Raw genomic sequence first — 13,540 nt, forward strand, 5'->3', positions numbered from 1 at the left:
CAGGCTTGAGTGCCTTAGTGAGCTCTCATTGTCTGGTATAATGTGTCAACAACAGCTTCTCCTCTGTGTTGTTTGAACTAATGTAAAGCACACTTCCCATATTTAGTGGGTGGAAGTACTCTGTTAAGGGATTACTTTGTCGTAATCTTTATCATCACCTCTGTCATTCATTCATACATTCATTCATTCAATTTGGTAACCGAGGTAGGACACTGATTCAAATGGACTTACTTCTGACTCAGCCCAGACAAATACAAATGACAGCAGACAAGCAAGTTAATAGGAAGTATTATGAATAGAAAGAACATTTTGTATGCATATAGCAATGAATCAACAGCAGTAATAATAAAGTACACGGTGCAGGGGACAAAAGGAAGGGATGGTCAGAGTAGGAAGTGAAGGAGAAGAAGAGAGTAAAAGGATAGAGCACAAAGTGTAAAAGATAACAAAAGTAAGAAAAGGGCACACAGAAATTAACTCTATACAATATATACAATGTGGAAGAGATGTCACATATTACTCTAGGGAAATAATATAAGGAAGATAAAGGTGCCTGACAGGTGAAGGGGAGAGTGGGTAATTAAGTGGTGTCTGCTTCTTTATATAGGGTCCTTTATTCACTGCCTCCATGTCTCACCCTTTCTACATCTCTGTGCCCTTGCCTGATTAGTCCGTGCAGTAAATTTTGCTTCAGCTACACTTTCTTCTTCCTTACTTTGTTGTGTTCTTTTTTCCTTCATCCTTCTCCAACTGCTCCTCAGTATCCTACTTCTATGACCTGTGTTACACACCCCAAAGAACTGTGTAAAAAATACTCACAAGTTTTGAAAAATATCACTATAGAATAATGGCTTATTCCCCTTATCTCACTAGTTCTCAACCTGCAGTCCAACTTCTGTGTATATCTCCTCCCAATGAATCAGCTGCTGACTGACTTTCAAATGAGGATTTTCTTTCTAGCATGTCTGCCACCTTTGAACAATGCTAAACAAATCCAGCTTAAAAGCACTGATTCTTGATGAAGAGCATACCTTATTTTTTCTTGCAGATGTAGGTGCATTCATTATTCTTTCAATGCACATGGTAGTTTCAAAAATATTCACGTTCTCCCCAGCTCTGTGGAATAGTCGAAGGAAGCCCTGACTACAAACCAGATAACCAGAGTTCAGCTGGTGATTTCTACACTGTAAATACAAGACATGGGAGGGTGGGAGTCAGTGGCTCATGCAAGCTCACCCATCCTAGTGGGGGGGGGGGTGGAGAATTTATGGTCCAGTGATCATGCAAGCTCCAACAAGGGTCGCAGGATAGGGGCACATAGATGTGGCATTCCAATCTAGTGATGGTAGCTTTTGTAGGCTTGTATGGGGGAGACTGCACATGCCAGATGACATCATAGATCACCTCCAGGGAGATTTGGGGGGGCTGACATCAACCAGAACTAGAAAGCATTTGGGATTTAATCACACGCCCCTCCCCCCCAATGGCTAATGGTGTGATGGTTATTAGGTTCATAGGTAGTTACAAGCCATGCAGTCAAGAAGACCATTGAGAAGCCCAGGCCAGCCCAGGTTCTCAGTTGCCCCAGAACACTGTCTGGTTAAGTTATAGGCAGGTGGAGGATGTATTAATAAAACCCTGGACTGTAGGAAGCAGCTCATTAATAGCTCACAGTCTCAATCCTTTGCTCTGACTAGGAGAGGAAGGCAAAGCTGATGGCAGCCAAGCAACATATGAGAAATGCCATAAAAATGTTGATCTTCTTATTTTTTCCTAAACCATTTCTCACAGCTGTTGAAAACACACTGGATGTCACATTGACATATACAAACCATTCATTGTTGCTGTGGTAGGTGACTTACATGGCACTTTTTAGCTCAGATGTTAGAAGACACTGACACTCCAGGATAGCAAATGTTTTATTAATAAGTCAAATAATGGCTCATGTTCTTTTGAGAACCTCCTATCAGAATACCTTAAAATGGCAGCAGATGACATAGCCTATTCAGTCTCTATTCTCATAAATAGATCAGTCTAAGAATTTTGCATTCCCAGTGTGGAAAAAGTCTCAGATTATTCCACTTCACAAAACTGACAAATACAATGAACTCTCCAATTTCAGACCTATTGCTATACTATTTCCACCCTCTAAAGCCCTTGAAAAATTTTATTCAGAAGCAGCTTCTTCAATACCTCATAAAAGAGCAACTCCTAACCCCCTACATAGCACAGTTTCCATCCAGCACATAGCATAACAACAGCTCTATTAACATTCTCGGAAGCCATCATCAAAGTTAGAGACAATGGCAAATGTGCCTCTACCAAATTACTAGGTTTATCCAAAGCATTCGATACAGTCTCACATGGCAAACTCCTGCAACAAATGTCTTCTTTTGGTTTGTCACAACCTACCTTCAGTGGGTTGACAGCTAGCTGTCCGATAGATACCAATCCATAAAATGGCATGACTCACACTCTCCATACCTGCCCATCATTATAGGAGTTTTCCAGGGCTGAATTCTTGGTCCTATTTTCTTCAATATTTTCATAAACAGTCTTCAGAATTCTTTGCAACAGGCATCATTAATACGATATGCAGATGGCTTCACCCTTATATCTATCCATCCATCCAGCCTTCCACAACCCCTTTTTTTCCATTTTTGTACAGGGAGTTGGGGTATCACTTCCATAGTGACAATCATCTAGAGGAAAGGTTTACATCACTGGGTGGCTAGATCTGCCAGGTGGTTCTTCTACACTATGCACTTGCACACACACCTATGGCCAATTTAGAGTGCCCAATATCCACCTACTGAATGTCTTTGGAATGTGGGAGGAAACCGTAGCACTTCATCTTTATATGCTCCTCTGATAATCCAATCCACCTCAAATAAATCAAACAAAATGCTTTCTCTTCAACAGAAAATGGCTCAGTAATGCTCAAATTTCACTTAAACCTGAAAAAAACTTGCTGCTTTTCTTCCACAAATCACATATCCATGACAAAAACAAATATAAAATCCCCTCCCTGAACAACACTGAAGAAGAAGTAGTCTTGCACGCCAAGTTATTACGTGTGAACATAGATGACAACATACAATTTGATATTCATATTCATAACAGCATTAGAAAAAAAAACAAAATCACATTAAAAGCTAGGAATGCATATTTATCAAAAAATGTATTCACTAATTCCACAAAACAGCTCTTAACTACCACCTACCTATTACCCTCTCTTCTATATGGTGCACCAATCCTCACAAATCAACAAGCTTCAATAATTAAGAATCTAGAGCAATGCTACAAAACGTACCAAAATTTGCAGCTAACAAAACTTATTGAATCCATTACTGTTCCACACTCAAACAACTAAATTCGCCTCATCTGCCCCACCATATGACATATACTCTGCTACTCATAACCCACAACATAATATATGAACCGTTAATATGCCCAGCTCTTTGCACTACCCTCCAGAACTATCACCCTAACAGAACTCTTTGAGCTGTGAGAAATGGTTTAGGAAAAAAATAAGATCAACATTTTTATGGCATTTCTCACATGTTGCTTGGCTGCCATCAACCTTGCCTTCCTCTCCTAGCTCTTTGAGCCTCTTATATGTAGATATTTTAAGTTTCACTTCTCTCCAATGTGATATAGTAGAGATGTGTTGGGTGTATCTTAAACTGCATTATAGTTAATATAATTCAGTTTATTCTTGATGTATAGCCAAGGGAGCAAATCTGTAGCAGTTGTGTTTGGAAGCATTGCAGATGTTATTCAGGAATAGATTTTATCTGAAAATGCCCCTGTCTGCTACTAAATTCTGTACTTTTAAATGTTTTAAATATAGTTGACCAGTTCAGGCTTTGTTTTGTTTTGTACAAGTATAATTCCTATTTTTTCCTTTGTTTATGAAACAGTGTATGTTTTAAGGAAAATGCAGTTAAGTGCAGCTTACACTAACATTTACTCATGAAGAAAAGTCAAGAGATGAAATCAACAGCAGCTCTGTTTGAATGCATTTAATATATTAGGGGCAGACTTACCCGAACAATGCCCTTGTCAGCTATTAAAGTCAACACTTTAAATACTTTTTAAATGTATTTGACCAATTTTGGCCTTCCTTTGAACAAGCATCTGTGCTTTCAGTTTTTTTCAGTCCATTTATGAAATAGCACATGCTTTAAGGAAACACAGTTAGGTGAGACTTATACTCCAGTTTACTTAAAGATAATGCAATTTATTCATGAAGTGTTGCCAAGAAAACAAAACCACACCAGCTTTGAAAAACTTCCAGTATAACTTGAGTCTTGCAAAGGATGTGTTAGTGTACAGTGCTTTACTTTTATAAGTCATATAAGGATCTTCATTTTCATTTATGCATGCACACAACATGTATTCTTGTATATCTACTTATTATAAAGGCATACACTTATTCTGATATGCTGTAATCCACTGCTGCATTACTCTTCTGGTAGTCGATGTGACCTAATTACCTAAAGCAAATTTTTATACCACTGAATGCCTAGCCTTGGCATAGCATTCAGTCTGTGATTCACGTTCTCCTTTCAACAGGATACTGGGTGTGACATCCCCACTCTGGGCCAGTAATCAAGGAGCCTCAATCCTCACCACTGACACTTGAGAGGGATGTTCACTTGGAACAAAAATAGACACATCCAGTATTTCCAGATGAAGCTCTCTGCAGCAAGCATAATTTCCCTCAAGAGAATACAGGAACACACTCTATCCAGGGTCTGGATTTATCTATTTTTCTCCTTCCAGGTCCCCAATAAGACTCCCCCCACTGGCACAGCTATAGAGCTGAGACCTCAGCTGAGTGTCCAAGCCAAGTTTTCCAGCACCCTCTCTGTGAAACCAGTGCTTCATGTCCCTGCTCCAAACAACTGACACACACACACACACACACACACACACACACACACACACACACACACACACACACACACACACACACACACACACACACACACACACACACACACACACACACACCTGGGAAAGGCTGCCCCCTTCTTCCCAGACAATAAAGTAGTTACATTGCCACCAGAAACTCCAAAGCCAGCTACTCTAAGGCTCATGCAAGTGTATCCAATTATACTGAGTGAAATTAATATTAATACAAATGGTAATGTTGACCAAACAGCCAGACTTTCAGGAGTGGCCACAGTGTCACCAATAGATATAAGTACTCTCAAAGGTTAAAATATTCTCTAAAAGACCAGCCACAATGAAACATTTAAATATAATTAATAATACATAATAAAAGAACATGAAAATACTAAATATCTATTTATAATAAACACCGCAGTTTCAATCACAGAAAATATTAAGAATAACACTTGTGGACAGGATCACACTGTTACAGAAAAACAATACTTAGTTAATCTCACTATATTTTCCTGACTGATCAAAAGAATTATTATTCCCTGGGTACTTACTAGAGCAATGCAAGATGAAGTAGGTGAGAGATCCTTCTTTGTCAGGTTACAAAAACAGAGTTTTACATAACTCCAGTCTAAGCTAGTATAAAAATATCATTTTTAGTGATGTATTACAGAATGACATCGCATACAGCTGGTCATCTGGTGATCTAATATAGACCCTGAAACAGCTCCTCAATCACAGGCAAAGGCATCAAAGGAGCATTGACCTTGTCTCCTGCCTTGCTTAATGTCTTCTCTTCCAGTATAGTATGTTAAAACATATACATTTAAATAGTTACAATAATGCATGTATATTTCTTTTGCTGTCCAGCAGGACACACTGTTGGTACATTTTTAACACAAGCAGCTTTACAAATACATTATCAACACAAGTACCTGTACAAATCATTTTGATATACAAAGGACATGTAAGTCTTTACAAAATTCCAGCTAGCTATGCTGACTTTTGTTACACATTCTCTGCCCTTCTTCTTCTGGCATAGATGGCACTACCTCACATTGTCCCATCTCTCCCCCTTTGAAGACCCAAGCTATTTTCCTTGAAAAACATTGCTTTAGAGAAATAGGCCTGTCTGGGAATACATTAACCCATACCGAGTCTTAAGAACCCATCTACATTGGCATTGCTAACCCTACTACTGTGCTGCACTGTCATAAGCCTGCAACCCTAGGTTCCACCTTAACAACTTGGCATTTTGCTGGCTGGCTTCATGTAGCCATGTCAAAGGGTAGTGGTTTTTAACTACAGTGAATTTCCTTCCATACATAATAGGGTTGAAGTTTCTGCATTGCCCGTACTCTGGCTAAACATCCTTTTTCTACAGCTAGATAACATTCTTCCTTAGGTTGGAGTCTACTGCTGAGATATACCACTGGGTGCTCTTCTCCCTCTGAGGAAACCTGGCTGAGTATAGCTCCCACTCCATGGTTTGAAGCATCCACCTGCACAAAAAATACTTTTCTGTAATCTGGACTGGTTAACACAGGGGGTCCTCCCTAATTCCCTTTAAGATTTTGGAATGCATGCTTGCGAGCTGAGGTCTACAGTATCTTGTCTGTCTTGTTTTTCATCACCAGGTCTGTGAGGGAGCAGCTATTGTACTATAATTGGGAACAAATGTTCTATAGAACTCTGCTGTCCCCAAGAATGCCCTCACCTGCTTTTTGGTAACAGGGGCAGGCCATGCCTGAATGGCTTCCACTTTGGCAGGTTCTGGCCTGATCTTACCATTTTCCACTCTATCTCCCAGGTAGGAGACCTCTGCCATATCCATCTGATACTTACTGGGCTTAATGGTCAACCCTGCCCTTTGTAGTCTGCCCACCACCTACCAGACATGCTGAAGGTGATCTTGCCAATAATGGCTGTAGATGGCAATATCATCCAAGTAAGCAAGGGCAAAAAACTGCTAGGATATTATCTACCAGACTCTGGAAAGTCGCTGGGGCATTTTTCATCCCAAAGGGCTTCTTCATGAACTCATACAAGCCAAAAGGATTCACAAAGACTGACCTCTCTCTAGTGTTGGGAGTCAAGGGCACCTGTCAGTAGCCCTTGGTAAGATAAAGAGTGGTAAGATACTTAGCCACACCCGGCTGCTCTAGGGCTTCATCTATCCAAGGCACGGGATAAGCATCTGACTCTGTGTGACTATTTTGTTTCCTGTAGTCCACAAAGAACCCGGTGCTGCCATCATTCTTTGGTACTAACACCATTGCAGGGGCCCAGGGACTGCTGGACTCCTGGATTACCCCCAATTCCAACATTTCCTGTATCTCTTCCCTCAGAGTCTGCTTGACTCCCTCAGGCACCCTGTAAGGTGACTGCTTGATAGGCCTTTGAGGCCCTGCATCCACATGGTGCTGTACCAGGTGGATGCACCCTGGTTTCCCAGTGAACATGCCTCCAAACTCCTGTGCTCGGATTTCTTGAACCTGGGTAGGGGACAGCTGCTGGGACATTGCTACCCCTTCCACTGAGGTGTCAGTCTAAACCTCATAGAGGAGCTCAGTCACCAGGTCCCCCTCGGACTCCTCCTATCTTCCACTGCAAATACTGAGCACAAGGGCCTCTCTAGCATGGTAAGGTTTCCTCATGTTAACATGATACTGTTTGTGCTCCTGCTTAGCAGTTCTACCATGTAGTTAACATCACTGATGTTCCTTACGACTTTGAAGGGTCCCTCCCAAGTTGCCTGCAGCTTGTTGTGTCTGACAGGAATGAGAACCATAACCTGCTGCTCCACAGCATACTTTCTGGCTCAAGCATTCCAGTCATACCAGATCTTTTTCTGCTGTTGGGTTTCTGCCAGGTTCTCCTGGGCCAAGCCCATGGGTTTCCTGATCCTTTTCCTTAGGTTTAGGACATATGTCACAACACACTCCATGTGGGATTGACACTCACCCTCCCACTCATCATGAATAAGATCTACAGGTCCCCTCACCCTATGCCCATACAGCAAATGAAAGGGTGGAAAGCCTGTGGATTCCCAGGGTACCTCTTTGTATGCAAACAGCAGATGGGGCAAATATTTGTCCCACTCTCTCTTAAACTGGTCTTCGAATGTCTGTAGCATGGTCTTTAGTGTAGAGTTTAACCTCTTCACAAGACCATTAGTCTGGGGATAGTAGGGTGTGGTTTTTAGGAGAACCCTTGGAAAAAAATTGCTGTTCTGACAGTTCGACATTGTAAGCTTTTGCTTACATAGGGTTGATTAATCACTGTTTGCTTTTTTAAGCATTCAGTGATCTAATATAGACCCTGAAACCGCTCCTCAATCACAGGCAAAGGCATTAAAGTAGCCTTGACCTTGTCTCCTGCCTTGCCTACTTTTTGGCACTGCTCACAGGTCCTGTAGTACCCTGTTACATCCTTTGCAATGTCAGGCCAATAAATGTTCTGCATAATACTTCTCTTGGTATGCTTTATACTCATATGACCACAAAAGGAATGTCATGGGCTATGGCCAGAAGTGCCAGATGGTAGAGTCTAGGTACTATCAACTGCTGTATTACCTCACCCTCTAACCGTCCCTTAGGGTCCACTCTCTATACAGTAACCCTTTGTTCAGGTATACAGAGTCCCCTTTTCCTTGAGAATCAGGTGCCTCCCTAGCTACCTCCCTCAAGCCTGTCAGTGTAGGGTACGAGAACTGAGGCTGTCTTAACTCTATCTTTGTAGGGGTGGGAGGTTGGCATAATGATTAAGGTATTTACTTTATGGACACAAGGTGCAGAGATTGATTCTCATATAGGGTAATTGGCTAGGCTTAAAATGGCCCTAAAGGGGCAGCTAGTCTAGTACTAATCTATGAATCTATGAACTCTTCCCAGCTCCCCTTCTACAAGAAGTCTTTTATCCTCTGACAGTGGTGCCTCACTGTCAGCCTGGATACTACCACTCATCTCTGCCCTTGCAGTCACTCTGCCCAAGGGAACATCAGTTCCTACCAGCAGCTGTGGCTCACCTTCAGACTCACTACTACAGGGTAGCTCCCTCCCTAAAATAGCCACATCACCAACCATGGCTTCAGGTGTGTGATCTGTCTGGGTCTCCCCCAGGCTACCAGACCCACATGCCTGTCTCCAAGCCTGACTGTGTGTAACTGCATGCACACAAGGTACTGCGTTATCAAAATCATTTCCTATCAGGACATCTGCAGGGATATCCTTAAAGACACCCACTTACTTGCTTCCTTTTCCACTCTCCCAGTTAAGGAGAACCCTAGCTAAAGGCATTTGGAATGGGGCCTCTCCTAAAGCTCTGACTGGAGTGGACTGCCCAAGTAAGTACTGCCCCTCTTTAGCCACTGCAGTCTTCACAGTGGTTATGTCAGAGGCTGTATCTCTCTTAGTAGTGGCCAGTTTTCAATCCACTAAGATAGAATATAAACTCTGGTGATAGTTTGGTACCCCTGTTATCTCCAGACAACCTACCACTGTCATACTGTTATTTCCACTTGCTGGCTCCCCACCTTTTGTTCCTTACCCTGCCTCTGTGGATATCTATATGATGCATGGCCCCACTGGTTACATTTAAAACATTTACCCCTTGATCCTGGCTGTGTACCTGAACTAGTGCCTTCCCCTGTTACTGGTGGACTCTTTCGGGGTGGTTTAGGCATCCCACCATGGGTTTCCTTATATCCATGTGCAGCACTGGCTACCCCATTCCTGTGCAGTGATACCCTGCTTGCTAAGCAGAGATCCCCTTTTTTTCCCAGTTCATCTGCAGAGTTAAACTCTCGGTCTGCCAACCAGATTCTCATGTCCTCAGGCAAAGTGCTAAGGGCTCATCAAAAGGTTCCTTCACCAAAAGGTCTGCCAACCCCTCAAAAGTGGTGACCTGGCACCCACTCACCCACCTATGGAAATAAGTGCTTAACTCTGCAATATAATCGCACACACTTTTATCTACCTTGTGTCTATGCTCACTAAACTTTTTACTGTACTCATCCAGTGTTAACTTAAAGCATTCTAGTAAACATTGCTTTAGTTTGTTATAGTTTAAATGATCAATACCAGACAATTTAGAAACAGCAATTACAGCCTTACCATGGAGTAAGGGGGTCAGGAACCATGCTCAGAGCCCTTGGTCAGCATTATACTCTCAAATATATTAATAAAACTATCAAAATTATCACCCTCTGTAAATTGTGGAAGAAATTTGCTGACTTTTATTGCTTCTGGGGTTTGGTTATTCCCTTCTGAATTAACTCCATGACCCTGGAAAAGAGTTAGCATCTCCCTCTTATGTTGATGGTGCTTCTCATTTTCTTCAGCCTCCAAACGCCACAGTCTACAATTTTCTTCAAGCTCTAAATGCAACAGTCTCTCTGCTGATTCTAATTCCAAATGTTTGGCCTCCAGTTCAAGTCTCTTTACTTCCAGACATAGTTTTAAGTCCTCTTAGGAAAAGGTGAACTGTCCTATTTCTGTAGGCTGCAAATTCCCATCACCAGACTGATTATCCTCCTGGTTGCTAGTCTGAGCTGCGACTAAGGTTGAAATAATTTCCTCTTTAGTCAGGTTGGCATGTACCAGTCCTTTGGCTTTGCAGACCTTGGCCAACTGGTTCCTTGTCAGCTTGCCATTATCCTTTGCTGACATCTTTGCCTGCTTTCTTTGACTAAACTAAACTAAACTAAACTAAACTAACAAAAAATAAATAAAACTGTTGTGAAATGAAACTCTGCATGTTTATCTTGTGGCTGCTGAGAGGACACACCTTTGGTAACAAATGCCTAGATGGTACAGATGTTCAATTAATATCCACACTACTGCTCACCTATATGTGACATCCTCACTCTGAGCCATTAATCAAGGAGCCTCAATCCTCAACACTGGTGCTGGAGAGGGATGTTTACTTGGAACAAAATGGATACACCCAGTATTTCCAGATGCAGCTCTCTGCAACAAGCACAGTTTATCTTAAGAGCACACAGGGAACACACTCACTCCAGGGTCTGGATTTCTCTATCTGTCTCCTTCCAGGTCTCCAATAAGCCTTCCCCACTGGACAGCTATAGAGGTGAAATCTCAGCTGAGTGTCCAAGCCAAGTTCTCCAGCACCCTCTCTGTGAAACCAGTGCTTTGTGTCCCTGCTCCAAACAGCTGACACACTCACACACAACATACACACACACACACACACACACACACACACACACACACACACACACACACACACACACACACACACACACACACACACACACACACACCTGGGAAAGGCCGGCACAGATTTACTAGCTATTCCCCCTTCTGCCCAGACTATAAGGTAGTTACACCGCTACCAGACACTCCAATGCCAGCTATTCTAATGCTCTTGCAAAGGTACCCAATTATACTGAGTGAAATTAATATTAATACAAATGGTAATGTTGACCAAACAGCCAATCTTTCAGTAGTGACCACAGTGTCACCAATAGCTATAAGTAATCTCAAAGGTTAAAATATTCTCTAAAGGACCAGCCACGAGGAAAAGTTTAAATATATTTAAGAATAAATAATAAAAAAACAAGAAATTACTAAGTATATATTTACAATAAACACCAGAGTTTCAATCACAGGAAATATAAAAATAACACTGGTGGACAGGTTCACACAGTTAAAGAAAAACAATACTTAATTAATCTCACTATATTTTCCTGAGTGACCTAAAGAATTATTATTACCTAGGTACTTACTAGAGCAAGGCAAGATTAAATAGGTGAGAGATCCTTCTTTGTCAGGTTACAAAACAGAGTGCTATGCAACTTCAGTCTCAGCTAGTATTAAAATATCATTTTTAGTGATGAATTACAAAACAAACATCACATACATCTGATCATCTGACTTCTTGTTCCCATGCCCCCCCCTCCCACTGGTAGAAACTGCCGGGATTTAGCACCTATGTGTCAATAATATACACACGCACAGAATCTTGCTAAGTTCTGCTCTAATTTCTGGAAGTCATAAAACAATTTCAAACCTTAACCCTTCCAGAGTAGCAATTACCTCACCCCAGTGACAGTGCAGGAAACTTCTTAGACAGACTTTTTGTCTGTGGCTGCATTGAAAACTGTAAGATACAATTTTTAGGGCCTAAGCCAGGTAATTTAATTTCAAACTATTTTCAAAGTTCGAGATTAACTGCTTCTCTTCCAGTATCCTCTGTTAAAACATATACATTTAAACAGTTACAATAATGCATCTATATTTATTTTTCTGTCCATCAGGACACACTGTTGGTAGATTTTTAACACAAGCAGCTTTACAAATACAATGAGCAAAACCAAGAAATAAGTGGTTAAAGTAAACTGTGCTTCCAAAATCCAGTCAAATAGCATAAAAACACTGGAAGCAACAGACCAAGGCTGTGAAGTAAAAGAATAAAAAATGTATTTTATGCTATATAGCTTTACAATTACATTTTCAATACAAACACCTGTACAAATCAGTTTTGTATACTAAGGATATATAATTCTTTACACAATTCTAGCTAACTGTGCTGGCATATGTTACACATCCACTGCCCTACTTCTCCTGGCATAGCTGGCAATACCTGGCATCATCACACTGGGCACCACAGTTGATTCCTGAAGTGGTCAGTCTATACAATTCTTCCCCCCAAAAGTCACCACCTGAAGTCTCTGCTGCGGCCCACAACTCCATCCAATTTTAGGTGAGTTTGAGGAGGGGACCTGATAAAGGTACAGGAAGAACATGCTAACTCCACATAATCACAATCCAGAGATCAGGATCAAATCTTGTGCATTGTGCATGGGAGGCAACGACTTTAATCAATATGCTAACTGTGTCTTTGTATGGATTCTGACAAGTGATTGAAATCTTCCCTTTCCAAGCCTTTATTCAGTCTAACTTTTATCACTTACATCAGAAGTTAGCAGCAGGTATCAAGCTCAGTAAATCCTTCTATTCAGGAAAAAAGTGTTTCTGGAAACAAGAATTTGCAGGTTATATAGACACAAAGGGATTGTGTCTAGATCTAGGGATATAATTGTCCCCCTTTGCTCAGTCCCCATTAGGTCAATCATTGAATATTATGCCCCCTTCAGCATGCATCTGCCCAGACACATACAACAAATGGAACGTCTGCAGATATACCTTACTAAAAGGATACAAGGCCTAAACAACATGCCCTACATAGACAGAGTCAAAGTCCTGTCAATATACTTGGTATCCTACGGACTACTAAAAGGTGACCTGTGTATGGCATACAAAGCATCCTCTGACCCATTACTGATGGCTTTACTGTGCATAAGCAGGTCAAATGGCATCTGAAATACCCAGTCTAGGGATCTAAACCTCTTCTGCAGTAGCAACAGGTATATTTCACAGATGATACTGCTGCCATGGAACACACTCGCCATCCACATAAAACAAGGTTCATCCCAGTCCATTTTCAAACACAACTTAGATCTATGGATGGAAAATAGAAAATTTACCACAGGACTGCCCCCTGTACTACTGACAGACAGATGCAGCTCCTAAATATTTTATCCCATGCATGGTTCCCCTCAAATTATCTATGGTATGATACCAGTTATTCTCATTAAGGGTGATAT

Source organism: Protopterus annectens, chromosome 1.part1 (genome assembly GCF_019279795.1).
Source record: "Protopterus annectens isolate FY-2018-M chromosome 1.part1, PAN1.0, whole genome shotgun sequence".
NCBI lineage: Eukaryota > Metazoa > Chordata > Ceratodontiformes > Protopteridae > Protopterus > Protopterus annectens.